At 42.7% G+C, this 26,304-nt stretch overlaps 1 protein-coding gene across 6 annotated transcripts in view; it reads left to right on the top strand.

Moving 5' to 3' along the window:
* DPYD (dihydropyrimidine dehydrogenase) overlaps positions 1-26,304 on the top strand; it is a 680,031-nt gene that overhangs the window by 473,069 nt on the left and 180,658 nt on the right. The gene's annotated exons all lie outside the window — the stretch shown is intronic.

Genomic DNA, 26,304 nt, shown 5'->3' with positions numbered 1-26,304 from the left:
GGAATATATTTTATTAAAGAATATGCAGATAGTTTACAAAAATCTATATATGTATTTTAGAGTGTATCTGTTTGTGCATCTGTTTGTCCATTTGTTCAAGAACTCCTAAACTGTCAGAGGTAGATTACCAAATTTGATATACGGCTTTCTCTTACCCTAACTTAAACCAAAGTCAGGGTTTGGTTGTGCCTGGAAAATGGGAAGTGACAGGAATGGGACTATTTCCCATAACATGGTAAGTGCGGGAACAGAGAGAGGAGGAACACAAAAGGAAGGGGCACAGAAAGGGGAGGGACACTACACTGAGTGTGGCCATTGGGGGCAGCTGCAGCACAAAGAGATCAGCCAGGAGAGCTGGGGCTCTGCCATCATGCCTGCCAGCACACAAAAAAGAAGCCCCTCTTCTCCAAACCTGGATCCTGTCTGCCCCCCTCATGGAGAGGCTGCAGGCCGTGGGGAGGGGGGGCGGGGATTGCTGGAGGAGGGGGCAGCCCCTGAAGACTTTCCCCCTCAGACAGTCTGTAGGCTTTAGGGGGGCTGCTGCAAGAGGAAGCAGTCCTCGGAGCCTCTTCCCCCAGATAGCCTACAGGCCACTTGGAAGGGCAACTGTGGGGACCTGCTGACACAGAAGCGCTGCCCCAGCTCTCTGAGAGGAGTTGCTGCTGGAGCAGCACCAATCTTGTTGCCAATGGCAGCCCTGGTAATCCTCCCTGACCTCCCAGCTCCCTGTCCTGAGCCCCTCTACTGCCTTGACTTCAGCACCCCCTCCCCTTTCCATGAGCTACCCCCTTTCCCTCCCCTTGCCCTGACACCTCCCAACCCTCTGCCATAAACTATCTATCCTCTACCCCTCCACACCTCCTAATTCTCACTTCAGCCTTCATTTTCCCTCATTTGTGAAAAATACAATAATTGAAATAACACGTGTATTTTTCATTTTTTTTAAATCCTTCAGTTAAAGACCCGAGCAACACCAGGTACATCTGCTAGTATAAAAAGAAAAAACACCCACTTAAGACCTCAAAAGAAAATCTGCACAATAGCAAACTTGGTTAAATGGATGGTACACAGACATCACACAAACAGATGAAAAAAGAGACATGTTAATTCTTGTTTTGTTGTACTGATTTTGACATTGTGTGAAAAGCCTCTCGGCTAAGTGTTAATGTTGGGTGTCTGTGCACCAGTGTCTCCAGTATGAACCCTTTCCAGAATGTTTGGGGGAAAACAAGGACAGATCCAGTGGCCCCAATCAGTGTTCCCAGTAAGCTGAGTACTTAGAGGGGCTGCCCAGGAGAAATTCAGGCACTACCCAGCTGATTAGCAGAGCGTCCACAGCTGTTCACAGCTGCCAATTTCTTTTGGTGGCACACATCCACACATGCCTTGGTGCACATAATGAAATTTATTCTACCAGTGGATGGAAAAAAATTGAATACTGGCCACAATGGCCCATGAAGCTGGCATAGATGTGGTACAGCCACTCTTCTAGCCTATTAAAATAGTATTTTTGAGATGGCTGTGCATCAGCCAAGCACCTTTGTGCTAGGTTCAGAATGTAAATAACTTCCCCAAACAATCTACTCCCCAACTTTACAGAGTCTGAAAACTCACAATTGACATGGATGGAATGGATTTCTCCCTTCACAAGCATTTAGCTCAGTCTAGTTCTGCTCAGTCCTCTGTGTACTTCTAATTCATATTGAGTATGGTTAGAGACTTAAAACAGTTAATACAGTGACTCCCATACAAACTGTACTTACCTTATTTTCATTATCATTCACTCATCAATTGTTACAAATCCTTACCAATATTCAGTCCAGTCAAGAATTACTTTTAAGTACCAGAAGAGAGTAACCTGTGACAGACTGACTGTGGACTGTCAATAAATCAATATTGCATATCCGAGGGAGGTAAGGGAGTTGAGTTTTGGTTAAGAAAACTCTGCTCACCCAGACAGAACTACTCATCCCTGAGAATAACCAATGGTCATGTTAGATCAGATACATACTCATAGAATGACCTGTGAAATGCCTAGAGTCTTTAAAATGAAGCAGGGGATTTAAGTCCCATAAACTTAGGCCTGGCCTATGCACTGATAATGTATCAAAATAATGCTTTCTATTGGGTATGAGGTTATAATTATATCAGTATCTCTCCTAGTGGGGACATAGTTATACCCCAAATAAACTACAGGCAGTCCCCGGGTTACATGGATCCGACTTACATCGGATCCCTACTTACAGACGGGGTGAGACAACTCAGCACTAGCTGCTTCCCCCCAGCAGACCAGAGAGACGCGAAGCTAGCACCCTCCTCAGCAGACCAGGGAGACGCGGAGCGGCTTTCCTCAGCAGACACCTCAGCTTGAGAATAAAGGACTGAGGGAAGTGAGGTGTGGGAGAATAAAACTGAGCTCTGGAGAAATGTTTGGCTAGAGTTTCCCCTACAATATGTATCAGTACCAACTTACATACAAATTCAACTTAAGAACAAACCTACAGTCCCTATCTTGTACGTAACCCGGGGACTGCCTGTATAACGCTAAGGCTTGCCAAGTAAATATAATCTCCGTTTTGCCAGGACTTCAGAGACCTCTCAGAATTTTTCATGGGAGAGAGCTCTCAGAATAGCCAACAGGCTGATATCTAAGGCACTTACTTGGGATATGTGAGACTTAGGTTCCAGGCCCTGCTCAGATTCCCAACAGAGCAGGGACTTTAAACTGGGCCTCCCCTATCCTAGGTTGTAGCTGGCCAGAGTAAGTCTAAGGTCCGACACTGAATTCCCAAAGTAGAAAGGACACCACACAGGTATCTGTTAAATACAAGTAGTTTATTTCCTGACAGCTAACAGTTGTGCCCCATAAATGGAAGAACAACATAACAAAGAAGCGGCATATCTTACATCCTTTCTTGCAAACCTGGGACCCCGGGTAGGCTGCGGACGAAGTGGGAGGTTGTCTCAGCTTCCGAGGCGCTGGTACCCAAAGCCCATTGGTGAAGTCCAATTTGCTAGGCTCTGAGGCAGCCTTAAATACATAGTCTTTAAATACAGTTTTCCTGCCTTGTTTGGCAGTTTGGAAATTTCCAGGACTTACTCATTAGTGCTGATGTAGAGCTTAGCTGTTAGTTATCGATCTGGTTCTGATCTGGATCTTCTTGTCCTTTGGCCCTGTTTACGTGATCAGTATGGTAGGGTAAACAGAATTGTTTATGCGTTCTTGCCTTTTACCCTTATCTCATACTTGTTCTTGCTACAACAATGCTTATCTTAAGTGGCGTATGCTCCCAAAGACTTGCTTCTGGCTCATCAGATATAGGGAAAAGGGAAAGGTGGGAAAGAATGCAGGCCTCACTATAGGATGGGAGGGATAGCTCAGTGGTTTGAACATTGACTTGCTAAACCCAGGGTTGTGAGTTTAATCCTTGCAGAGGCTATTTGGGGCAAAAATGTGTTGGGGATGGTACTTGGTCCTGCTGTGAAGGCAGGGGACTGGACTCAATGACCTTTCAAGGTTCCTTCCAGTTCTGGGAGGTAGGCAGTCTCCATTAATTTATTAAAATTAGTTTATTTATTTTTAAACTAGCACGTACAAAGTTCTTCCGCAATTGACCACTACATAGGTGAACACTGATCTGCAGTGTCAGTCAGTGTTCCACTCACCTAGAAAATAATGTATCATTTACAGATACTCTAATATCTCCAACTAGGGGCAGGAAGAAGAAGCCACAAGAGAAAGACTGATGCTGTAATGTTTCCCTTGTTTTTCCTTCTCTCTCCACCTCCCTACTCTCTCCAATCCCTTCTCTTTCTCTGCTATTTATTTGGAAACTGGATCCCTTAACTTCATTCATCTGAAGAATCAGGTTGTGTCCATGAAAGCTCATGATACCATCTGCATGTTTTGTTAGTCTCTTAGGTGCTGCAAGACTATTCATTATTTTTTAAGTTTTTTTAGTTACAAACTTAACACTGCTACCTCTCTGAAACTTTTGATGCTGTCTGTAATGGCTAGAGCACTCCTGTAAGCTGTAAGAGACTCAGGTTCAAGGAACTGCTCTTCCTGACTCAGTAGGAACACATCTAATTTATGAGAGAATCTTCAGAGTTTTAGGCAATGGCATTCAATATGTTGAAATCATTTTTAGGATACACTTTTTTTCTCTTGTATATCCATCTTTTCCAGCTGCTAGTAGGAAATCCAGGATTAATCAGTCCATGTGTTGGCACAAATAAATGCCTTGACTATTGAACACTAGTTGCTTACCTCAGAGGAAGTTTCATTGTTATGTGTAGAATTAAGGAATTGCAAGAGAGAGAGAGCACCAGCAAGTGAGAGAATAAACTATAATGTAATCTCTTTCACCTATCAGGAGTGTACAAGAACAAAGAGGGAAGAAATACTTGTGTACAAATATATTTGATATATTTCCATGAAATCAGAACTATAAGAACAATTTCCTACATATTTAAATATACTTTTTAAATAGGGTAAAACTTTTTTTCTTTTTACTTCCTCATGTTTACTGTATTTGTATTATTCTTCCATTTATTGAAAGCAAATGGTATATAGTTTTCCTGTCATCTCATCTCCATTCTTTGTTTTATTATACTTTCTTTTCATTCTCAGTTCTCATTCTTGAAGTGTGAATACAAGTAACTTCTAGAGAAAGTGTTATAATATCAAAAATCAAGTAGTTGTAGTTAAATGCATAGCAAACGTCCTATTTGAACTAGATATTGCTGCATGTGGAAGATGTGCTACTGTTCTGAGATTCTTGCATTACCAAAACCCGATGGAGTGAATCAAAGGTGGGAGTGTGAATGTGAAAATAATTTTCTTAAATTTATAAATTTGATTTTAATGAACATCCTTAATTTGAGTCCTTGACGATTCTGAGTGCCATATGGAATTGACTCTACCTCTGAGAAAAGCATAATTTTGCAGCTTTCACAGAATATATATTATAGCATTTTCTGTATTAGACCAATTCAGAATTAGTAGCATCTACAACTGTTTAAATGCTAAAATGGTAGCATTTCCGAGAGCCAACTACTATATTGAAATGGATCCTTGTAGCCACAGATCTGAGGAATAACTTTTCCTCCTCCGATCCCTATTATAAGACTTATTATTTTTACTATGAATTTTGCTTCAACATTCTGGACAGTAGGAAAAACTTCCTGTCAGGGTGGTTAAACATTACAATAAATTGCCTAGGGAGGTTGTGGAATCTCCATCTCTGGAGATATTTAAGAGCAGGCTACACATACATCTATCAAGGATGGTCTAAAACAGTGTTTCTCAACCAGTGATATAAGAACTCTTAAAGGTACTTGAGAGAAGTCTGGGGGGGCACATCTACACAACTGAAATTTGTTGAATTTTTGTTTTAAGTTTTACAGCGCTTGATTATTTTTGGACTTTTTACACCCAAAAATTTCATCGCCCATCTAGCTACTATCAAGTTGTTTAAACAAATGTGTTGCAATGGTAGAAAAAAAAATTGTGTGTCTGAAAACTAGGTACTGGGAGTACTTACATTTTTTTGTTAAAAAAGTGGTACTTTATTTTTAAAAAGGATGAGAAACATTGGTCTAGAAGGTACTGGGTCCTTCTGTGAGGACAAGTGACTGGACTCGATGACTTCTTGAAGTCCCTTTCAGTTCTAGTGTTCTGTGATTCTATGATTCTAACCTACTTGACTTTTATGGAATCTTAGAGGTTGATTATGTTACACATGGATATGCAAAACTCAGCTTCTAACAGCATAATTCTGCTTTGCTCACAGAAGTTTTTCTAAAATTTGTCTGTGAATTAAACTAAGAACCATAATCATTATAATGGCAAATTCATTGCTAACTGAGAACAGATTTTTGTTCACTGAATAGAAATCTCCTGATGCTTATTATGAAATGCTCTGTATAATTATGACTTGCAGAAATTGTTTTTCTACAATCCTGTTCATTCCTATAGAAAAGTGTTTAAAGTAGACATGGTATTGTTTTGTTAGGTTTTTAAAAAGGGGAAAAAACACTTTATGAGCATTGTGTGAGTGAACTTAATTAACAAGCAAAGAATGACAGTATCTGCTCAAGCAAAGATGAGGACACAAAAGTGATTTACAATAAAGAAAATTATCTAGCTATAATAAATATTAAAACTAAACCAGAATTGATATGTAACTACTTTTGCTTTGTAACACGGTTTTAGGCAAAATTTCTTTTTCAGACAAAGGGACTATGAACTAAACTGCTTACGTGCAGGATTAAGCATTAATTCCTTAGAAAATAAGCCCTTTCAGTTGCCATTTGGGTGAAAGTCATCTACAGTTCAAAGGAAATTCTGAAAATTATCACAGCTTTGACTCAGAGACTAGTGCCAGGTTTTCCAGGGCCTTGTACAAAATAAGTGCTGTGGGCAGAGCTTGGTGATTAAGTCAAAACTAATAATCGACTCTAGGCTGAGCTTGCAGAACCCTTTTACAGGCACTTCCCTCTAACCAGGGGTGGACATTTGAAGGGATGGAAGGAGTTCCATTGCTCTTGGCTCTCTCACATGCACTTTCCATTTTCTCATATATGTGATCTCCAGTCATTTTCCCTGATCATCATTCCGGGTTGCTGCTTCTCTTGTCCCCACCCCACCCCCCACTACACTGTTGGGAACCTCCTTTAAATGTATCCTGAGAGAAGCTGCAGCCAGAGGAGGCCCCAGTAGGCAGGGTCCATTAAGGCCATGCTATTTCAAAGTAGTAAGAAATGAGGGATCCCAGGCATTAGGGCTGCTGCAAATGCGGGTATTTGGCTAATATGCAGGTGTTTGGAGAAGGCCCCATAGCTTATTTCTTGAGGAAACAAACCCAGTCCCTCTGATAGAATAATGGAGGGCAAACGCTTTAAGAGGCTTCTGCTTTCTGAACTACATGCAGTGGTTTTAATACCTGAGAAAGTTGCTATGAAATATTTTGGGTTAGTCACATGGTGGGATAACACAAGAGAGAATTATTGTGATGTAGAGGAGGGTGTTTGTGTCTTAATGTGGATGTTCTCCACGCAGCCAGTAAAACTGCTGCTGGGTGGGCTTTGTTGTCTCCCGAATTTGTTCAAATTCATACTGCGTTCTTTGAGTGGCAGAAAGGAAAGAATGGACATATTTGCTGAGAAATTTGATTTCATGCAAACTTCAGACTTCAGTTAATTTCATCCTAAGTCTCTTTTCACAATGTAAATCAGAGCTTTGGTCCTCTCTTTGCATAAGGTATGTCCACAGGCCAGTTAAACACCTGTGAGTGTCCTGTGTCATCTGACTCAGGCTCATGAGACTCTAGCTGTGGAGCTACAAAACTGCAGTGTAGACATTTGGGCTGCATCTTGTCCCTGGGCCTGGGACCCTGAGAAGTCCAGAGGGTCCCAAAGCCCAGGCTCCAGCCAGAGACTGAACTTCTATACAGGAAGTCCCCAACTTATGAACTGCTTTATAAGTTCATTTGTAAGCTGGTTGTTTGGAATTCAGAATACATTTTCCCATCATAACAATGTTGTAAATGGTAGTTAGGTTCCCAAGCTAGCCCACAAAAGCTTATTTAACCCATTGTAGCTGAAATTCTGTATATTAACAATGAAAAAGAGTAGAAATAATTTTGTATTTAACTTTGAATGCTCAGGTTTAATTAGAGGAGGATGAGGAGGTAGGCAGAGATTCTAAAGGGGACTTCTTGGTATCTCCAAGCCACACACACCCTATGGGCTTTGTGCCAACTCAATGTGGCTACTCCATCTCCCAGCTGCCCCCCACACATGCTGCACCCAGCGACCATTCACCAAGAGGCAGCAAGTGGCAGATGCAGGGCCCAGAGGAGCAGTGGGCAGCTGTGCAGCCAATGGCTGGAGAAAAGTGGCAGTTTTCCCTTCAAAGCACCACTTCTCGCCAGCTGATGACTGTATGACCACTCCCTGCTTCTCTAGAGTCCTCTGGCCAGGACTTGCATTGCTCACCAGCACCTATGACTCTTGTCTGTTCCCCTGAGGCCATGGCTGTCCTTACCCATACGCAGAACATGCAGCTGCCTCAGGCATCTGAAAATTTGGGGCATTGCTGGGTCTTAATGTCCACCCACCTCCTCTTATTCCTATTCTGTGGCTCTGCTTCTCTTCCTCCAGAGAGGCTCTAGTTAACTTAAATAAGCCTTCCAGAATAAAAAAGCCTTCCAGACTATTAGCAGAACATTGTACCTGTGAAAGAGCCATTCAAATGGTAATGAAGCCATTTAACAAGCATTTGCCAACCCCAGGTATATCCTGTCAGTTTCTGAATTTACTGTTTTAATCTACAGGACCTTAGCTTAACATTTGCTTCAAAATATTTCATTAGACTGTTGCCAAAGAGTATAAAATTACATCTAAAAAATCGTCAACCCCCTCCTACCAGATTGCTGTTGGGCAGAGGGGCACCAGTTTAATAGTACCATATAGGGCACCATAAATCTTCAGGATGAGAGGGTTTGGGATTCTTCAACGATGGGATTCTGTTCCAGGCACAAAGATTGCTAGGAAGAGATGGGATCCACCTAATGAAGAGAGGGAAGAGCATCTTTGCAGTCAGGCAAACCTAGAGAGTAGGACTTTAAACTAGGTTTGTCAGAGGATAGTGATCTAAGCCCTGAAGTATGTGGGGAAGTGGGATACCAGGAAGAAATACAAGGAGGAAGGTGCAAGAGAGGAGGACCCCTGATTTGTACTGAGAAAGTAGGACAATCTGCTAGTTATCTAAGGTGTCTGTGCATGAATGCAAGAAGCCTGGGAAATAAGCAGGAAGAATTGCAAATCCTGGCACAGTCAAAGACCTGCGAATTGACTGGAATACTGGAGAATTCACAGGACAATTCACATGATTGGAGCACTATCACAGAAGTGTATAAATTGTTCGGGAAGGACAGGCAGGGGGGAAAATGTGGAGGAGTTGCACAGTGTGTAAGAAAGCAGTATGATTGCTGAGAGCTCCAGTATATAGAGGGAGAAAAACAAGCTGAGAGTCTTTGGGTTAAGTTTAGAAGTGCGGGCAACAAGGGTGATGTTGTGGTGGGTGTCTTCGACATCAAATCAAGTGGATGACTTAGATGAGGCTTTCTTCAGACAACTATCAAAAGCTTCCAGATCACAGGCCCTGGTTGTCATAGGGGACTTCAATCACCCTGACATCTGTTGGGAGACCAATACAGCAGTACACAGACAATCCAGGAAGTTTTTGGAGAATGTGGGGGACAACTTCCTGGTACAAGTGCTGAAGGAACCAACCAGGGACCATGCACAGCTTGATCTGCTGCTCATGAATAGGAAGGAATTAGTAGAGGAAGTAGATGAGGATTGCAACCTGGGCAGCAGTGATCATGAGATGGTCAAGTTCAGGATCCTGACCAAAGGAAGAAAGGAGAGCAGCAAAATATAGACACTGGGCTTCGAAAAATCATCTTTTCAGTCCCTCAGGGAACCGACAGGCAGGCTCCCCTGGGATGCTAACACAAAGAGGAAAGGAATCCAGGAGAGATGGTGTATTTTAAAGAAGCCTTTTTGAAAGTTCAGGAACAAACCATCCTGATGTGCTTTAAGAAAAGCAAATGAGATAGGCGACCAGCTTGGCTTAACAGTGAAATCCCTGAAGAGCTTAAACACAAAAAGAAAGCTTACAAGAAGTGGAAACTTGGGCAAATGACTAGGGAAAACTATAAATATATTGCTCATACGTGTAAGGGTGTAATCAGGAAGACCAAAGTGAACTAGGAATTGCAGTTAACAAGGGATTTGATAGGTAACAAGAGAGGTTTTTACAGGCATGTTAGCAATAAGAGGGTGGTCACAGAAAGTGTGGGACCCTTACAGTATGTCTGCACTTGCCCCCTACTTCAAAGTAGGGAGGCAAATGAAGCATACCGAAATTGCAAATCAAGCCCGGGATTTAACTATCCCACGCTTGATTTGCATGTTCCCGGCCGGTTGCCATTTTAGAAATTCACTAGCCCAGAGTAACTGCCCGCATCTACACATGGCAGTGACACGGGAGTCCAATTTAAAGCCCCTAATTCGAATTAACTGGTAAACCTCATTGCAGGAGGAATACCAATTCATTCGAGGTAGGGCTTTAAATCAGACTCCTGTTTCACTGCCGTGTGTAGATGCGGGCAGTTTCTCCAGGCTAGTGTATTTCTAAAATGGCGACCGGCCGGGAACATGCAAATCAAGCATGGGATATTTAAATCCCGGGCTTGCTTTGCAACTTCGGTATGCTTCATTTGCTTCCCTACTTTGAAGTAGGGGGCAAGTGTAGACATACCCTTACTGAATGAGGGAGGTAACCTAGTGACAATTTATGGGGGAAAAGCTGAAGTACTCAACAGGGTTTTTTTTTTTTTTTTGCCTCTGTCTTCACAGACAAGGTCAGCTCCCAGACTTCTGCACTAGGCTGCACATTATAGGAAGGAAGTGGGCAGCCCTCAGTAGAAAAAGATCAGGTTAATAACTATTTAGAAAAGCTGGACACACATAAATCCTTGGGGCTGGATTTAATGCAGTCAAGGGTGCTGTGGGAGTTGGCTGAAGTGATTGAAAAGCCATTGGCCATTATAATTGAAAACTCATAGCGATTGGGTGAAAGAACTGAAAAGCAAAATTATCAGATGGGAGATTCAAATAAATATGTTTGGGAGATGAGAGCATTCCTACTGCAAATACATGAAAGTGAAGAAAACAAATCTCTCTGTTAAGTGAGCATTAGGACCAAAGCCATATAAAGTTTCTGCTCCAACACTACATGGAGTCCCAGCATTCCTGGAACGAACTGAAAGAACCAATAGTATGAAAGTTGAATAAAGAGCTTATCTGATAAAAAATGAGGTACTTGATGGATAATATTGGGATTTCAGGGATTCAAATGGGCCTCTTCCATGCTGATAACTATGACGCTGTTCCCACAGCACAAGTATTCAGAATTTAATATATTAGTAGATGGATGGTCTTGTTGAGGAATATCAAAGAAGATTATAAACTATGCAAGAGAGTTTTGTGAAAAAAAAATGTTATGCTCACATTCTGGAAGTTCACTGTCATGGGCCCATCAGTTTTGCTTGAGATTGCTGATTCATGGCAGCAGTGCATCTTTGGTGTGCTGCTCATGTGCCATTAAAACTGGAAAATCTCTCCCTTCTGCATGATTAATCATGAGACTGCCTTCTGTGACTACAGAGATCAAGGATCTGATGGTATTAGCGTGAATGGACATTAGCAAAGGTGTATGGACTACTTATTCGCATAATCAAAACAGAGGGCTCATCTAGACGACGCTGAAGTTTTGAAAGAGGATATGCAAATTCCTGCTCCAATCTTTGAACCAGAGCTTTCAAAAGTGAAAGTAGTCAGAATGGGTTTTTTTTCAGCACCTCTTTTTCAAAAAGCTGCATAAACTTCATTTTTGGAGGAAGAGTGGCTTTTCGAAAAAGGGGGGGTTGCTGAAAAAACTCTGTCCCAACTACTTTCACTTTTGAAAGCTCCACTTTTGAAAGTGAGATCAGAAGAAGATATCCTCTTTTGAAACTTCAGCGTAGTCTAGACATAGCCTTAATGTAACTCTTAGTTGCCATAGCTTAATCCTTCTGATTTGTTGTTAAATCATCAGTTTACACTAAATTATCTACCTGTAGTTGATGGGAGTTTTTAGAGTCTCTCATTAAAATCAACTTCTCTAACAGTGTGGGAGTATAAGATTGAAAGTGTAAAATCTTTGAGGTGATATTACAATGATGTACAACAAGCTCTTTTAGAAGGCACACTTTTCTAGTGGATGAAATAATTTTCTCTGTGTTCTTATAGTTCTAAATGGTATTTCCTGGCAATCCATGAAATAAGCAACATCATGCAAAATCCCAATGTGCAAACTGATATAGCAAACACTTTATTTCAGAAAACACACTAGAAGCCACAGCAGGGCAGAAGAGGATTTTGAGGGGGCCTTAAATGATGTGATAGAGTTTGCAAAATACTTGTCAATCACTGCAGCACTGACAGAAATCTAGGTGAAATGAACAAAATGTCCATAAAATTATGGATGTGTGGGTAAGCATAGAATCGTTGCAGAAGAAGAATTCAGGAATAACTATTTGCCATACCACTGCAGTTGAATATTTAAAATTTATAGGGAACTTTTTCGGGTCCTCAGGGAACACAGATACATTTAGTGTTCTTAAATTGGTCTAAGGAACATATAAAAATATCACATGGTCAGCTCTGATATAGCTGTCAGGGTATGTCTACACTACAATGTTAGTTCGAACTAACGGATGTTAGTTCGAACTAACATTCATAGGTGCTACACTAGCGCTCCGCTAGTTCGAATTTAAATCGAACTAGCGGAGCGCTTAGTTCAAACTAGGAAAACCTCATTTTACGAGGATTAAGCCTAGTTCGAACTTACTAGTTCGAATTAAGGGGTGTGTAGCCCCTTAATTCGAACTAGTGGGAGGCTAGCCCTCCCCAGCTTTCCCTGGTGGCCACTCTGGCCAACACCAGGGAAACTCTATTGCCCCCCTCCCGGCCCCCGGACCTCTTAAAGGGGCACGGGCTGGCTACGGTGCCCGTGCCAGGTGCAAGCCTGCTAGCACCCAGCCAGCAGACCCTGCACCTGGCACGGCACAGAGCCACTCACCCGATGTCCCCCAGCCCACCCCCTCTTCCCGGGACCAGGCTGCCGGCTCCCGGGAGCTTGCCCGGGACCGCAAGAGACGGGCACCTTCCTGGTCTAGTGCGGACATCGTGGACCTCGTCCACGATCTCCGCACTAGGCACAGGAAAGTGGCCGTCTAGGGCAGGAGAGCTGCCAGCCTGGCCACCCAGGAGCAGGTGTGCATGAAAATCAAGGGGGTCCACTGAAACCCCCGACCCTAAGCCCTGAGCTTACAATGGCCGTCCTGGGTCAGACCAAAGGTCCATCTAGCCCAGTAGCCTGTCTGCCGACAGCGGCCAACCCTAGGGACCCTGGAGGGGATGGACCGAAGATAGTGACCAAGCCATTTGTCTCGTGCCATCCCTCTCCAGTCTTCCACAAACTTTGGGCAGGGACACCACTCCTACCCCCTGGCTAATAGCTCTCCATGGACCCAACCTCCATGACTTGATCTCACTTCCCTTTAAACTCTGTTCTAGTTGTAGCCTTCACAGCCTCCTGCAGCAAGGAGTTCCACAGGTTAACTATTTGCTTTGGGAAGAAGAACAACTTTCTCTTACTCGTTTGAAGCCTGCTACCCATTCCTTTCCTTTGGTGTCCTCTAGTCCTTCTTTATGGGAACTCATGAAGAACTTTTCTGAATGCACCCTCTCCACTCAACCCCTGCTTTTAGAGACCTCTATCCTGTCCCCCCTCCATCTCCTCTTTTCTAAGCTGAACAGTCCCAGTCTCTGTAGCCTCTCTTCATCTGGGACCTGTTCCCAACCCCTGATCATGTTAATTGCCCTCCCCTCTCCCAGCCTTTCTCTTCCCCTCTCCTACCTCCTTTTCCCAGTCTCCCCCAATTTTGTTCAATAAAGACAGAGTCAATGTTGGAAGAAACGTTATCTTTATTTTGTACATCAGGAAGGGGGCTAGGGAAGGGTAAGTGGAAGGAGGTGAGGGAGGAATGGGGTACGAGCCCCCGATGGGGAGGACTGGGCTGACTCTGTGGGCTTCTGGGGGTGGAAGCTCTCCTGCAGCCCTCCAATTGCCACCTCTCCCCAGATGGCAGCCTGCGGCAAGTGCAGCAGGTCTGATGGCCGAGTGCTGTGATGTGCCCAGTGTGGGCACTCCAAGCTAGGACTGGTTTTCAAGCGGGGCACCCCTGAGAACTGTCTGTCCGGGGTGGGGGTCGGGTCCCTTTAAGCGCAGCCCTCGGCTAGCCTGAGACAGCATCTCCACGCTCTAAGTCCTCCTCTGATGCCCTGCCGGCACTACTTCCGGCCATCCTTAAGCCCTGTTCAGGGTCCACTCAATATGGTCATGCTAGTTCGAATTAGCAAAACGCTAATTCGAACTAGTTTTTAGTTCTAGACGCGGTAGTTCGAATTAACTAATTCGAACTAAGTTAGTTCGAACTAACTCTGTAGTGTAGACATACCCTCAGAGATGTTATGAGTTGAGAAAACTCTTCTGTTAGACTCGTACCGTGCTCTTGGATGCCTGAAGTAAATTTAATAATCTGGTCTTCCTAATGCTGACAGTCCCTTTAACAGTTGCCTCATCAGAACACAGCTTTTCAAAACTGGAGCATATAAAGACATATTTTGTTCAACTACAGTATGTCCTAGGAACACCTGTCAGAACTAGCCATGCTATCAATAGAAGGAGAGATCAGCATATCACTGGATTTCAGACAAATGATTGACTTCCCTGTAGCATGGTTTTTAAAAATATCATCTTGTGTTTTGGAATAGTGCCATTAGCTTTGTATGATATACAAATTATTCTGGTTTAAGGTTGCAAACATGGAGATATCAACAGAAAATTGTTAGCTGAGCTTGAGATTTATTCTATGAGGGTATGTCTACACTAGCCCCCTAGTTTGATCTAGGGAGACTAATGAGGGCGACCGAAATTGCAAATGAAGCATGGGATTTAAATATCCCATGTTTCATTAGCATGTTCCCGGCCGGTCACCATTTTAGAAATTGACTAGCCCAAAGTAACTGCCCGCGTCTACACGCAGCAGTGAAACGGGATTCTGAATTAAAGCCCTAAATCGAATTAGCTAGTAAACCTCATTTCAGGAGGAATAACAGCTAATTCGATTTAGGGCTTTAATTCGGAATCCCATTGCACTGCTGCGTGTAGACGCAGGCAGTTACTTTGGGCTAGTCAATTTCTAAAATGGCGACTGGCCGAGAACATGCTAATGAATCATGGGATATTTAAATCCTGCACTTCATTTGCAATGTCGGTCACCCTCATTAGCCTCCCTAGATTGAACTAGGGGGCTAGTGTGGATGTACCTTGAGAACTTTGCTTTTTTCATTGAGACTCTGCTGTCTCTATGATTACAGAAGAAGAGGGGAACGCAAGTGAGTAGATGCATAGTAGCATGTGACTGTGCTTAAATAGCCATTGGGGCAGGAAGGGACAATGATCAGGACAATGATATCACTTAAAAATTGGAAAGGATACATGGGCCAAGTCAGTGGTTGCTTGGAGATGGTCCTATGTAGATGCTGCATGGAAGTGCTGAAAAGACATCTCCCAGAAGCACAGGGTCTTACATGCCCTACTTTTGTCATATGGCTAGAATCTGGCCGGGTTTAACAAGATGTGCTGAATGCCTCTAGTAGTCAGGATGCAAGGGACATTCAGTGCAGCAAAATATACTTTTTAGTAAATGAATAAGCTACAGAATGGTCCTCTTATCAGTGCTATTGGGGTGGCTCAGCAGATACGGCTGCAGTTGAGAGAACGTTAACAACCAACATTGTGCAGAGATGCAGAGGCTGACGATAGTTCTCTTCGATCTGTGCAAGTCAGGGTTCAGTCTAAACTGTCCAAAGAGGAGAATTAGGTTAGTTTGAAGGAATCACACAGGCTTTTGCCCATGATGGGAGCAATACAGTATATGGATTGCTTTATGTTTTCTGATGTTAATAACTATAGTAGCCAGGTGAGTGCCATGGTTAAGCAGGTGGCACCCATTGTTGCATTAGTCTGAAATTATTTGGAACACATTTACTTGGGTAGGGCCAAATTTGCAGCTCCTTTTTTTTGCTGGGTGCACATACATAGAAGATGAAGGCCAAATTATCAGCCCAACCCCAGATGTTCTCTATTTATGCCTGCTCTCTTTTTGCATATGAAACTGACGCACTTCCAGGAGTGGGCACTTGTGTTTTGTACCCCAAAACACTGGTTGATGTGGGCCTTATACCATAATATGTTTAATGGCAAGACCACAAATTCATTATCACCACAAACTCCATGAGATGGCTGTTCCAGTGCAGATCAGTAGCAGCACCAATGTTTCTGAGGTTGAGTCAGTCCAAGCTTCCTCTACTCAGGGCTTCCAATGGCTCCTAACTGAAGCAAGACTCTTGAACTCCACCCCTTCCCCCCCCCCCCAGAGAGATGAGGTGAGGGGATCCACAACTGGCATCATCAGAGGCCTGGATCACTAATGTTTTATGAGTGCTTCATGGCAAGACCAAGCACCATCTAGATCATCCCTGACAGATGTTTCTCTCATCTGCTTAAATATCTCCAATGATGGAGATTCCACAACCTCCTTAAGCCACCCTGCTGCCCTGTGAAATTGTTTTAAAAATTGTGTGTATGGAACCAAGGTTTGGGGGCAACTAGCCTCCTGCCCCATAGCAAATAATACTTCTGCCCACAAACAGTACTGACTATTTTAATATAAACCCTCCACCCTCAACCCCCAGGATGCTGGATGGAAGGTGAAAAAAGGTGCACGGTAATTTTCAGTTTCATCGTAGGGGAGCAGTCTCTTTCAGGCCGTGCCCCTGGCATCATATGAGATCCAGCATATATTAGTTTAAAAGTGGGAAGGGTAGGGCTGAAACAAAAGCCTATAGGGGCAGAAAACTTTATTGCCTACAAGATGGGAGCTCAGCTTTCCCCCTCCTCCCACTCAATTACTCCTGGATTCACCAAAGAGCCTTCAGGCTAGCAGGGTGACTATTTCTTTGTTCGGACTAAGGAGTGGTACAACTAGAAATCTGAGTTACGCACACATCTACAGGTGCTGCATGTGCACTTTTGCAAGTATAATTGGATTGTTATGGGTGCATAACAAGAGAGGCTGCTTTAAAATTGGCAAAAGTATTGCCATATTATTTATTTAAGTTTTCATTCTTGCATCTAAGGAGAGAAGCTCTACCTCTCATCCTTACTTTCTTGAGACCCAAAAAATATTCGGGCCTTTTGTAATGAAAAGACTAATAGAGATGGAAATAGGAGCTACAAAATTTGGGTTTCAATTTTAAATTAGTTGAAGATTAGATATTTAGAACTGACTTTTTCAGTCGGGACCCATGGAAATACCCATGGATGGATTATTTTACTATTTCGTGTTGCTGTTATTACTCTGAACAGGGAGTGGTCTGTCAATTTTGTTGCTGAACTGACTTTTTCATTTTAAGCATCCATCAAACACGGAACTATGTTTAGAATAGCCAATACGCACAGTTCGCTTTTGATGTAGCAGTTTTGTAAATGAAAATATTTATCTGAGCAAGAAAATCATCCTTCCTTCTCCTGACACACACGGCTGGCAGCATCTAAGGGAGGTCAGCTTCAAAGCTGTTGCTGCTGTTAGTTTTTGTATTACAGGAGCACTTAGTGGGTCCCAACAAGAACCCATTGTTTTAGGCACTGTAAAAACATATACAAATAATAACAGCTGGCTTTTTAAAGTGAGAGCTATTCTCTGCCTAAGGGTTCCAACACGGTGGCCATGGGCCAGATCCAGTGGTTTGGCAGGCCAGATCTGGCCCCCTGGCAGCCTCTTGTCCACCCCTGCTCCAGCTTTTGTTTGGGCATCTGTCCCCTTGCAAGTGGCATGGTGCTACACCCTGTGCTCCACCCAGGAGAGAGACACTTTAACTCCCCACACTGAGCTAGCAGGTGGCAGCTGCTCTCCCTAGCTAGAGTTGCTGCGCCCAATTCCTCGAGAGCTGCTGAAGGTTATGCGGTGACTGGGTTCCTATCTTCTTTGCTACAGGCATGGAGCCTGACAGCTCCCCTCTGCTGCCCAAGGGGCTGGCTCCCACCACCCCCAGCTCCGGCATTGCCTGTGTCCCCCACTTTCCTCCACCCACCCAGCCTTTTTTTTTTTTTTGTGAGCAGCTGCCGATGCTGCCACCAGGAACAGGGCTGGGGTGTGGCTGGGCCTCACTCCTGGGGAGGAGGGAGGGAATCAGCCACAGTCTTCTGTTGGCTGGAGCATGGCAGAGGGAGGCTTGGGCAGCGCGCCGCTCCACCCTTCCATGGCTAGCCAGAATTGGCTACATCGGGGACCATGGAGGGGTGCATTTGCAAAGGACTGAATAAGACACAATCTCTGCTACAAAGAGCTTACTGGCTAAATACTGCCAAGTTGTTGGAGGGGAAGAATGCACAGAGAAATAAAGTGATTTTCCTGAGATCACATAGCAGAACTATACTGGTATATTTTGTGGTTAAATTTCCCTCTGTAGGCAGTCCCTTAATGTTACACACAGAAATAGAATCCAAGTTCCCTAACTCCTGATCAAGTGCCCTAGATATTGGACCAGACTTGTCTGTATTGTATTATGACATAAGGATTAAATCCAAATTGAATCAGTCATGGGATCCTTGTCAACTGTTTGCCCACATGCTCAGTATCTAACTGATTGCCCTATTTGGGGTCAGGAAGGAATTTTCCCCTGGATCAGATTGGCTGAGATCCTGTTTTGTTTTTCATCTTCCTCTTCAGAATGGTGATCAATTTAAACTAACATAAATGGTGAATTCTCTGTAACTTAAAAGTCTTTGAGCCATGATTTGGGGACTTCAGTAACTCAGCCAGAGATTAGAGGTCTATTTCAGGAGGGGATGAGTGAGGTTCTGTGGCCTGCAATGTATAGGAAAAGGTCAAACTAGATGATCACAATGGTCGCTTCTGACCTGAAAGTCTGTATGTCTGGAAGCTGATATGCCATATACAGTTGAGGTTTCATATTGTTAGTGAAAATGTTCTTTTCAAGTCTGCTAGGATCAGAAAGGCCACATTTTCAATAAGTCTCTGTAAGCATTTCTGCACTATTTGCACAGTTAAGGAAACCTGCAAAAATATGGCCCCAAAAGAGCATGCTTTGCAGCTGGTTATTGTCACAGTATCTTTTTTTAAGGGTTTTGTTACTAATTTGATAGAACACTAGAGACTCTAATGTCACTAAGTTCAAATGGTTGTAGGAGGAAATTGAATTTCAAAAGAACCCATCTTCTATCTGAAGTAACAATGTATAACTGAGACTGTTACCCCAATATTAAATACAATGAAGCTTCTAGGAGTAAATCTGTGCATCAAATGTTTCTAGTGACAAATGAGGACCTTGAGGAGACATGTGGTAAGATATTTCATGTTTTGTGTTTAAAAACTATTGATTGTGGAACGACCAGTCAAACTATGTTAGTGTCATGCTGTATTCGTTTCATGCATTTTATAAACCCATAGTTTATTTTGTTTGTTTTACTTTTACAGCCAAGTTTGACAAACAGTAAGTCATGGCATGGCCAGCAAGGCAGATGGGAAATTTGTACTTACACAAGAAGAATTCTTTTGGTTTAGAGTGTAAGTTATTGATCCCCTTAGAAAAGGACAATTTTCACAGTTTTATGAAGACTACAAGAAGATCTTTAAAACTTTTGCCTCAGGGTAAGAGATAGGAGAAAATTAAAGCACTTTCCAGAATACTCCACCAGACCCCTCCTGGAAAAGAGCAAAGAGCTGTACTTGTTTATTGGAAAAGACAAACCCCTTAATGGCCAAAGTCAGCAGAAGCTGCTTTAGTACTACTGCTAAAAATTCCTTTTTGAAGAAACATATGACTAGCCTTTTAGAATGAGTATTGATAAGGGAAATGCTCTAAAAATATACACACTCAGGGTATGTCTACACTAGCCACCCTAGTTTGAATTAGGGTGGTTAGTGTAGTCATTCGAACTTGCAAATGAAGCCCGGGATTTAAATATCCCTGCAATGAGGAGTAACGGTAGTTCGAATTAAGAGTGTTAATTCGAAATACCTCGCCCGTGCCGCGTGTAGCCGCGGGCAGGTAGTTCAAACTATGGGGCATTTAAAAATGGTGGCACCCAGGAACATGCAAATAAAGCCCGGGATATTTAAATCCTGGGCTTCATTTGCAAGTTCGAAAGACTACATTAGCCACCCTAGTTTGAACCCTAGTTTTTTTAATTGTATCCTTTGGTATATATGGTTGTGACTACTTTCTTCCACTATTTGATCTGAGGAAGTGGGTCTGGCCCACGAAAGCTCATCATCTAATAAACCATCTTGTTAGTCTCTAAAGTGCTACATTGTCCAGCATTTTGCTTCATCTGATTTTGTTGTTTTTCTTTAGAGGCTGTCTTAGCGAGAGCACACATAGGCACTTCAAAAAATAACCATCTTCTGAATTCTATAAGTTGTCATATGTCCAATGCAATATTGAGAAATGATTCCAACCATTTGATTGGCTAACGAACAAAGTATTCATTCTTTCTAGCAATGCCCTGTAAAACTAGCTGGGGTCAATGTCTCTGAGCAGTGCCTCAGGCCATCACCTCCCCCCAGCCAGTCAATAAGAAATGCCCTGCTCCTGGATCATTATTGTTTTAGTGTTAGGATGTGGATGTTGCTATGTGAGGTAAAAATGACCTTCTGGCAATGTTAAGAAGTAAAAAAACCAAAATGATTAAATGTTATGGTTTTTAAAACTTAATAGCCAGCGATCCATCAAAAACTAAAGTCTTAAAACAACCCATTTAGCCGTTCTTAAAAAGGATGAAATTCTGCCAGCCTTATTACCTGTGCAAAACATTTATCCACCAAATATTTCTTCCCCATTTCCATTCTGTTTGTTACAGTCAATTAAGTAAATTTCAGAATTAGACCTTTTAAAATGTACAATAGCTTTAAAACAGTGTATCAGAACTGACTGCTAATCTTTTAGAAGACAGTGAGTGCATGTGATTTACATAATTCATTTTTTCTTTCAGCAGAATGTATATTATAATAATAAAAAAGCAAATTTATACTCAAATGGCAAAAAGTATATGTTGCTCCCATAGTCCATATTCTGTACTTAATTTCTGTAGTGATATTCTGTGTCCCCATTAAGAAAAATACTTGGGCCTAATCTAGACTTAAATTTTGCTGGCATAACTATATTGGTTACAAATGTGAAAATAATCGCACTCACTTTGACATAACTGTGCCAGCAAAAGCCCTAGTGCAGACACAGTTATTCCAGCAAAAGGATCTTTTTACTGACATAATTTATTTCAATCAGGCAACTAGTATATGATGTGCTGGCAAAAGAACTCCTTTAGATGTGCCTACATTAGAAGTGTTCACTAGAAAATCCTTTCTAGTGTAGATGAGGTCTAAAACTCATATTTTAATCCATTATTTCACAAAGCAGCACTTCAGTCTGTGATGTGAGAGTGAGAGGTTCTAAGATTAAAAAAAAGTATTTCTACCTTTTCCATTGAGTAGACTATGTATAAACAGGTTCAATCCCCACTGTGCTCTGAACAGATCATACCCCTAGTATATATTACCAATATATGCTTAATTTGGCTTTATTAAAATCATATTTGACAATTGCTACCATAAAACCCTGTTTGTTTCCAATCTTGTCTGTACTTTGAATATTCCCAAATTTTCATTCCTCTGTCTTATACCCATCACTCTAAGCCTTTGTATATTCTGATTGGAGTTAACAAAATATAGCTTCTCTGTATTAATGACCAAGTACCTTCATGCAGGGTTCAGGTTCCCAGTATCAACTTGATCCAATAGAGGAGCTTCTCATTTCTACAGAGGGACTTGGAGTCCTGGTAGAGGGAAATGAGGAGTGACTACTTTAATGTTTAACAGAAAAATCTCACGTTGAACACTTTTCCTTCCTAGAGTCTTAAATTCAAGAGACTATTTGAAAGGCTTCTTTTCAAATCAGCTACAAGTAGGCATTAATTCATTCTTAGTTTAAATGCAAAACTGTATTGTTGATAACATTAGCAAGTTCCCTTTTGTCCTGCTCTCTACCGCTTACATTGTTACCTATAGAGAAGTTGCTTCAGAGATTTAGGTTTTACACCAAACTCTTTCACACTTTTATCCCTGTGACTCCTATTCCATTTCATTTTAAAGTATTCTCTGTATTTTTAGTGGTTGTGCTGAAATTAGCACTTTACACTGATTCAAGTGAATTTATACAATAGTTAAGTAGTTTTTCAATCTGGGTGCCTAAATCCAAATTTAAGCACCTAAATAGAAGTGGACTCCTTTGCAAGGTGGTGAGTACCTACAGTTGATTTCAGTGACAGCTGCATTGCTCAATGCCTCTGAAAATCAGACCACTTTTGTCTAGATGCTTAAGGGTACAGGAGCTTTACTCTGAGCCAAATCCTGTCATCTTCATCAGTCCCAGTGCCATATTAAAGGCTGACAATACCTGCAAGTTCTGCACTTCTAAAAAATGTATCAGACAGCTGAACAATATGTATGAGCTCCTGGTCTACCAGAAAGGCCAAGTTCCCCGTCTATAGCCAAGTAGCAGTTGGTGCAGCTCAGAAGGAGATTGCTTCCCACTTTTAGGATGATCTGGTCCTCTGGCAGAATTTAGAGTGGTCTAATGACTATTATAAGTTTTGCCAGTTGTCAGCAAGTTCATAGAGCTACTAATGTTGCTGGGAATCATGGAGGCATAGGGGCATAGGAACTCTTCAGTGCCTGATTATACTCGCTTTTGCACAGCTTTGGTCTTGTGGGGGAAGGGCTCAAAGTTGCTCTAAAGTAGCCCAGGATCTGACCTGGTATATATTCTTCTACCTTTCTGGCTGAGTACCTGCCAATAACTGCGCTGGTGCTAAAGCCTCTCCTATACTGTAGGGTGATTAGGCTTGCATATTTTTCATTCTAACTAAAATATAATCCCATAAACTATACATTTTGACTTAAGAAAATGTCTGGTAACTTATCAGAAGTTCTGAACAAGTTAGATTATTGTTAAATTGATTGAATATTTAGTGAAAATTATTGTAAGTTTCTCAGCCTTCACTGATTTCCTTCCTTAAAAAGATTAACATGAAGTGGGTGGAACTGACAGTAGAGGAGAAAAGATTTGTCTGAAGGGAACTGCCAACTTCTTTCCCTTGATTTTGTGTCTTATTTGCTTCTGGAGTGCAGCCCAAAGACTGCTTGGGTCCTCAAACATAACAGCTATCTACTTAAGTAAATTAGAATGTCTGTATGGAAAAATAAAATTACTCACTGCTGAGATATTCAGACCGATCTCTCAGAAGGGAATGCTGAAGACCTACCATCTTGGGATTTGAACATAATTCTATGTGACTCATTGGGTTGGAGTCTGTGAAAGAGGAATTTATAGAGAAAAAAATCAATGGATGAAATAGAAAACCAGTGTGTATCTGATGCAGTTCACACATTTGAGCCAGCCTATCTTACATCCTATCTGAGGATGTAGTTCTTCTCTCCCTGGTACAGGGATTGGCAACCCACCCAATCTGGCCTGCGGCCACCTCTCTAAAACTCTTAGTCAGAGAACAGCTCACACTTTAAAAAGCCAGCTGCTCTCCATTCCAGACTGCTGGGGAAGGAGGAGGGAGACTTATACTGTTCCACCTCCTCCTCCCCTCCCAAGCTAAATCTGTTAGCTCATTGGCCAATCTCTCATATTCTGGTCAGTAGGAGCTGAGAATTTTTGCTGGGTACAGGGGCAATGTAGGAAGCCTTCTCCCTCAGTCCTCATTCTTCCTCCCCCATCCCCTACCTCTTGTGCCCAGACCGGAGTCACATGGAGTAGCAAGCAGCCTGCAGTAGACAGTCTGCCTCAGGTTTCTGCTGGTAAGTGCTTCCCAGCCAGAGCCTGCCTCTAGCACCCCAGACCCTCCCTTTCCCTGACCCTCTGCTACCCTTCCACATATGCAAACCCTTTTCCCCCTCCTGCACCCATACCTCCTCCCAGATCTGGCACCCCAATATCCTGCTTCAGATCACAATTCTACCCTAGGTCACATCCCAAAACCCTACACCCCAGTTCCCTGCCCTAGGTCACAACTGCCTCCTTCACCCAAACTCCCTCCCAGACACCATTCTCCCTCCTGCACCCCAATCCCATACTCCAACCTCCCTTCTGCACCCAACCTCCATCCCAGACCCTAAAATTCCTCCATTAATATCCTGGAAGAGTGTGGCCCTCAACCATTTTCCAAAATCTTGGAGTGGCGCCCCCATCAAAAATTATTGTGCAACAGTAGTTGCAACAACTGAGAAAATTTGAGTTTGCACATCTTTTTTTTGGAGCTGGGAATAAATTCTGCTGTCCACAGAAAGTATGCCAGGATCTTTAATTCCCTGTATTTCTAATTGAATAAAAGTTATGGGGAATTGTCATATGAATCATTTTGTTTGTGAGATAAGGCAGTGGGCAGTTGCAATATAAATTATGATATGATATAGGTTGCTAAAATGAGCATTCTCCCATTTTATGGCTGGGAGGTCATTCAGTGAAGTCAAAGTAGTAGAGTTTGTAATATCTAGTTCCTTTTGTGAAAGAAAAAGAACCAGGCCTCATGTCCAAAAGCCATCACAGTACTTTTGGATCTATGTGGATGGCTCAGTCTGATGGTAAACATGGAAAAATTAAAGTTAATCCCCAGGCAATGGATAGAGTTTATCAGAGTGATTCTCAACTCTATCAACACAAAAGCATCCCTCTCCCAGATGATGAGAGATCTCGTCACAGGCCTCTCCATGTTTCCTCTCAAAATGGGGCACCTGTGCCTGTGGCTGCTGGGCCATATGGCAGCGAGTATACGTATCATGGCTTTATGCAAGGCTTCTTCTGTGGCCTCTAAAACAGTGTCTAGCTATTGTGTATTCCCTGGCCAGAGATCATCTAGACATGGTCATCACTGTTCACCCCACAGTTCTGACCACATTGCAGTCCTTACCAGAGTCCCATTCAAAAGTGTGAAGACTTCACTGTTGCTAATGACAGATGCGTTGGATCTTGGTGAACCGCAGACACAAGGCATGGGGTCCATGCAGGAGCTGCAGCATCAAAGAATTCAGGACAGTACACGTAGCATGTGAAATCTTCCTGCAGCACCTATCCAATAATGTGGCTCGAGTGTTGAAAGACAACACAGTCTCCATGTTTCATATCAACAGACAAGGGGGAGCACGGTTGTACTACACTGAACCTTTGGGAGTTTTGCATTTGATATGCAATTCACCCAGAGGTACATCACCTTCAAGCTGCCAGGAACATGTTGGTGGATCAACTGAGCAGATCCTTCTTTCCCTAAGAGTAGATGGTTCACTCCTCAGTAGCACAGTTACTTTTCCAAGGGTCGGAGACTTCCCAAGTAGACCTCTTCACCATCAGGCAGAACAGAAAGTGCCCTCGCTTTTGCTTTCTGAGGGGACTGAATAGGGGCAGTCTTTCTGATGTGTTTCTCCTATCAAGATCAAGGGAGATGCTGTGTGCATTCTTACCAATTCTGCTGATCAATAGATCCAGTCAAAAAACAGGAGGAACAAGGCTCGAGTCATTCTGATCACCCAGTTTTGTTCAGCACACTCCTGAACTCCTCAGTAGCCCATTCACCAGAACCTTCTTTTCCTGGACCCCATTGCCTTCTGCACCTCAATGTCACCTCTCTCTCCACCTCACAGCTTGGATCCTGAAGCGCAATCTATTCCAGAGAGGTGCAGTGGGTCCTTTTGGCGAATAGGAAACCCTCTACTCAGGGCCAGATTAAGACCTTTAGAGGCCCTAAGCACTGAAAAGATTATGGTGCCCCCCCATATGTAATTCAAAATAAAAACAATACTATACCGTAAAATCTCTCTCTCTCTCTTTTTTTTTTTTTTTGTGCCCCTGATTTGCTGGTGCCCTAAGCTCGTGCTTAGTCTGCCTATTGGGTAATCCAGCCTGCCTCTACTAGATGGATTTATCTGGCAAAATGAACCAGTCTCCCATTGGGCATCTGAGCATAGCATGCCCTCTGCACCTGTACAGGATGTCCTGGATTATCTTCTTATGCTGAAGAAGCAGGATTTAGTCCTTTCCTCCACTAAGGTCCAATTAGCCTCGATCTTGGCTTTTCATCCCCTGGTCCAAGGTTCTTTGGTGTTATAATCTTGCATGAGATATCTGTCTATTTTCTGAGGAGTTTTTATTGATTGTTTCCTACTATGAAGGATCCTGTCCATCAACAGGGCCTTAATCTGGTTCTTACCAGGCTCATGGAGCTGTCATTTGAGCCCCTGGTCTCTTGCGCTCTCTCCTTCATATCCTCAAATTAAACCACTGACTCTGGAATCTTCTTATACGCTCTTTTATAAAGACAAGGTACAGCTGCAACCTCATCTGGACTTTCTTCTGAAGGTGATCTCTTCTTTCCACATTAACCATAATATCTTTATACCAGTGTTTTTCTCCAAGCTGCATAACTCTAGAGAGGAGAGGCACTTAGGGTATGGCTACACTAGCCACCCTAGTTCGAAC

This window comes from Pelodiscus sinensis, chromosome 9 (genome assembly GCF_049634645.1).
Source record: "Pelodiscus sinensis isolate JC-2024 chromosome 9, ASM4963464v1, whole genome shotgun sequence".
Classification (NCBI taxonomy): Eukaryota; Metazoa; Chordata; order Testudines; family Trionychidae; genus Pelodiscus; species Pelodiscus sinensis.
The sequence above is the reverse complement of the archived record's forward strand: the minus strand, read 5'-3'. Positions and strand labels throughout refer to the sequence as shown.